Source organism: Cervus canadensis, chromosome 13, assembly GCF_019320065.1.
Source record: "Cervus canadensis isolate Bull #8, Minnesota chromosome 13, ASM1932006v1, whole genome shotgun sequence".
Taxonomy (NCBI): domain Eukaryota; kingdom Metazoa; phylum Chordata; class Mammalia; order Artiodactyla; family Cervidae; genus Cervus; species Cervus canadensis.
This window is the reverse complement of record NC_057398.1, coordinates 65,853,029-65,857,942: the sequence shown is the minus strand read 5'-3', so window position 1 is coordinate 65,857,942 and position 4,914 is coordinate 65,853,029.

Below are 4,914 nucleotides of genomic sequence, written 5' to 3'. Positions count from 1 at the left end.
AAATACCCCCCAAAAGTTAGTATCGTGAAACAAACCCTATATTAGGCCCATCATTTCTGTGGGTCAAGGCTTTAGGCCGGCCCCTGGGAGAAGACTCATCTCTGCTCCACTCACCTTTAGCTATTGTGTCTCAAAGGCTGAGGGCTGGAATCACCACTCCTGTCTGGGGGGTGATGCTGGTAATACCCACCACAGCTGGGGCCTTTGTGGTGAGCCTTCTGGCGTCACTATATCTCTGCGTGGCCTCTGTCTGTGGGCTTTCCAGGATGGTGGCTTCAGGCAGCCAGACCTCCCACATATTGGCAAGGACTTCATAAGACAAATGTCCTGAGAGAGAGACAAACAGCCAGCGGAGGCTGGACCCCCTTTGCTCGCCCAGCTGAGAAGACACACAATGCCACTCCTGCTGCATCCTAGCTGGGAGAAGCGAGTTGCTAGGGCTGCCTGTGGCCAAGGAGAGAATTACGCACCATCTTTTCATGGGGGGTTTAAAACCATCACCTTCTCAAGGCTCCTAATAACTTCTTTATTTATTAACAGTAAGGGTGGGGCAGGATCCTTGGTGGCCCAGTGGTTAGGAGTCTGCACTGCAAGAGGCATGAGTTTGATCCCTAGTTGGGGAGCTAAGATTGAACATGCCATGCAGTGCAGCAAAAAAGAAAAACACACACACAAAAATAGTATGGGCAAGTTAGTCATAAATATGTTGGGAGTGGGTGGGGAGCAGCTGTGTATAGAGAAAAGACTTTACCTCTGGCCTCAGGAGATTACAGTTCAGGTGGGAAAGCTAATACTTTCCTAAGAAAAGATAACCAGGAGTACCTTTGGGGTAGAAAGTTCCAGATGATAAACTGTGCTTGAGGTGAGGAGGCCTGTGTTCCAGCTCCAGTCCTGCCACCGGCGTGCAGTGTGACAGAGTCTGGGCCACGCAGGGCCCCTGATTTCCATTTCTCTGTCGGGGCAGATGGTGGTGGGGCACCCTGAGTGGAGAGGGAGAGCCCTCTGCTCCCGCTGACGTGCTCCTGTAAGCCAGCAATCTGAGAAGGAGGTTTCACTCCAGTGTACCAGTTTCTTAGACCGGTCAGTATGTCTGTAAGTGCCCTGGGGAACCCAGAAGCAAATCAATTCATATGCGCTTCATGAATGGATACATCTGTATTATATACCTGTATATATCTAACTACCTTATATATATACAAGTTTATAATATACAGGTGTATGTGTGTATATATATATATATATATATATATATGTATATATTTTATGACAGCATGGGGATAGGAAATTTTTATGTCTTTGCAATTGATACATGTGATGTAAAACAAATACAAAAGGAAATATGAAGATTGTGTATATAGAATATACAGTTACAACTCTAAGAGATATAGATATGAAATTTATATATAAATATAACCATTAAATGTCAAATAATTGTCTGCAGGGACTGACCCCTGTGGGCAATGGGCATGTACTGCCCTCCAGGCTGCAGACTCAGTTACAGTTGCCCCTTTTGTCTTCCAATTTGAGCAAGTTACTTATCCTCACTCACTCTAAATAGACACGTCCAATCAGGTAACAACTTTGAATGACTCTACAGGGTCCCTTCAAAGTCATAAAAAAGCATTGGTTTGCTGACTTTTTTTTGATTGTTGTTCCTGCTGTTGTTCATACCCATCTGTGACCAAATACATGTGTTAAAACACACATTTATTGAGTGTCTTAAAAATGCCCTGGTGGCTCAGACGGTAAAGTGTCTGTCTACAAGGCGGAAGACCCAGGTTCGATCTCTGGGTCAGGAAGATCCCCTGGAGAAGGAGATGGCAGCCCACTCCAGTACTATTGCCTGGAAAATCCCATGGACAGAGGAGCCTGGTAGGCTATAGTCCATGGGGTCACAAAGAGTCGGACATGACTGAGCGACTCCACTATTGAGTGTCTATAGTATAAACGCTTGAATATATGAAGAAATGTCCTTTAAATAAAATTTTCTGTTGAATCCTCTGGGAAGCAAAAAGAGAAAGCTCCTCTTATAAACACAACTCTGTACTATACGCAGACTTCTTTTTATTACTACAGCATTCATTGTACATATATCTACAGAATCATAGTGCCTTGTCTCCTGGGTCTCTGGACATTATTAAAATGTTTCGTTGGTTACAGTTCTGATTTTATCTGTGTCCTGGTCTTCTCCATTCTTGCCCTTTTAAGGTCCTCCTCTGGCCAGTTGTAGTACCTCTGGGCCCCAGCCCAAAGTCTCTGTGATGGGTAAACACTATATTCCCATTAAGACGGATGAGTCTTTGTCAGCAGCGCTGCTGGAGAAACCATCTGTTAGGTCCAGGCCATCTGTGCTTCAGGAAAGTCCTGGAAGGCTGTTGAATTGCAGAGCCACCCAGCCCTTCCATCCTGGTAGAGAGCAGTCTGCCTGCTTAGATATGTGAGGAGGTCTTTATGCATTCCCTTGTTGAGTCCTCCAAAACCTTGTGAGGTGAGGAACTAGAGACACCAAAGTGCTGAGCAAGCTGTCAGAGGTGAAGACTGTAGCAAGGGGCGAGGCCAGAGCTGGTCAACACATCTGGGCAGGGGGTGCAGGCTGGCACGGGCATGGTTCAGGACCCTGGAGTGGGGGGGGGGTGCGGAGAAAGAGGCTGGGGGGCAGCAAGCATCTCAGAGAGTTTTAAAGAAAAAGTAGCCGAGCTTGGCAGCAAGGAGGCAAAGGAGAGGAGGGGAAGGAAGAACTAAATTACTACAGGTTGAGACCTGCTGTGGGGAAGCGAACATGTTACTGATTGAACTGAGGAGTCTCACGTCCTCGAGGTGTAAACAGGATTGTTTTCCCCCCAAAACTACTACCAGTGATGCCCTGTTCAACCAGTGTTTCTGCTGGATGATGTTCCTTTAAAAACACCTCAGGTGAGTTGATGCCTTTTCTGTGGGTTTTGGTGTTAGCAAGTCTGGTTTCAGTGACTCTCTGGGACAGCTTCCCAGGGGTGCAGCTATGGGGGACCCCGCTCTCAGAAGGGGCCTTGCAGTTGAATGCTCTGCTGATGCCATCTTGACATTCTTGGTGATGCCGTCCTTGGATTTGAGCTTGTAAGTCCGGTGGGACAAGGCACCCAGGCTCTCGGAGCTTCAGCCCCATGTGGGAGGCCTTCTGCCACCTCCCACCTCCTCTACCCCAAACACCTGCAGAAATACCCCCCTTCCTGCCACTGCCCAGTAATGGCTCCTGCCTGTCCCGCGGGGGCGCCTGGAGGAGCCACACAACCCAGGGCCTCCACGTGGGGCACAGGTGCCAGGTCCCAGGATGGACAACACGCTGGGTGAGCCTCTCACCCACTCCCGCCCAGATGCTGGCACGGAGGCTACGATACCCCTGGGGATCCAACAGCCCTGGGCAGGGGAGGCTGGGAGCTGTTAGGCCCAAGTCTGCACGTTTAGGCCCATCCTTTGTTGGCCGAGTGGGATCCCGGTGCTGGAGGAAGAATGACGTTAAGTGGGAGTAAAAAGCTCCACCACAGGTTGAGAGGCTATGGGTGAAAGGACAGAGCTTTACATTTTAGTACCTTTCAGGGTGATTTTTCTTTTTAAACAAGTGGTCTCACATTTTTCTTTTGCATTGAACCCTGAAAATAGTATAGCGAATTTGGGTTACTATGTCTGTAAAAATTTTTTTATTGGAGTCCAGTTGATTTGCAATGTTGTGTTAGTTTCAGGTGTAGAGCAAAGTGAATCAATTATTCATATATCCCCTCTTTTTCTGATTCTTTCCCCATGTAGGTTATTACAGAATATTGAGTAGAGTGCCCTGTGCTGTACAGTAAGGTTATTACCTTTTAACCATTTTATCCTTTTACAAAGTCTGATTCCATGTTCACTGAGTATGCCCGCTCGCCTCTCCCCTGCCCTCCGCCCTGCTAGCTCCTCCAGGGTGGTGTGGAGAAGGGACAGGATGGCTCTGGGGACTCGGGGAACGTGACAGCCCCATGTCCGGGAAAGGAGGGTGCCGCCTGCTTTCTGTTGTTCATGTGATTGCTGGAGAACTCGTCTACTACAGACTTGGGGTGGGGAGATGGGGCTCCCCCAATCCTGCTGATAAGGGGCTTGCTCCCAAGGAGTTTCCCAGGTAATGGTGGTCTCTCCTGGGTCCTGGCCACCACTGATGGTGACCTCTCTTTGGCAGTTTCATGCAGGTTCATGTGAGGCAGCGGGACCCTGGGACCCACCCTGACCCCAATCTGTCCTCCCTGCTCCTGGCTCTGGAGCCTCGGGGCTCAGGTAGTTACCGTCCCATGCATCGGGGAGTTCTTGGCCCTTCTCTGCCATGCTGGTTCTCCCCAGAGCTCTGTTGGCACCGGGACTAGTTGGCCATTCCGGTGACTCAGAGTTCATCCAACTAGAGAACAAAGTACCTCTGTCACCATCTCTCAGTTACACAAAAACTTCCAGACACATCTCTCTTCTGAACTTAAACCTTGGTTTTTGAGGCACAAAACAATCTAAAAAGGCTGTAACTAGCTGGTTGTTAAGAGATGACTGATCGTTACAAACACTGCATTTCTCCCCTAATCTCCAAATAGCCCAGATCATCCTCTCTTGCCCGTGGGGGCAGAACAAGCAGGGGGCTACTTGAAAGAACTGAGCCCTCTTTGGACTTAAATTTAACGTCTTTGCTTCCAGCAGAACACTAACTCCCCTCCAATCCCTGCAATCATTTTGTAATTTCTAGGGCAGCAAAGGATCTTAATTAGCAGACTTCTCAATATTCTGTTATCCACATGAAAGCGTATCATGTTTGCAAGCTCAGCAATGAATATATGTGTCAACATCATTAATACGTATTTACTTAGTATCGGTAATGTGCATACCATTTAGGGAGAGTCTGCATAAGACATGGGGCTTCCCACGTGGCTC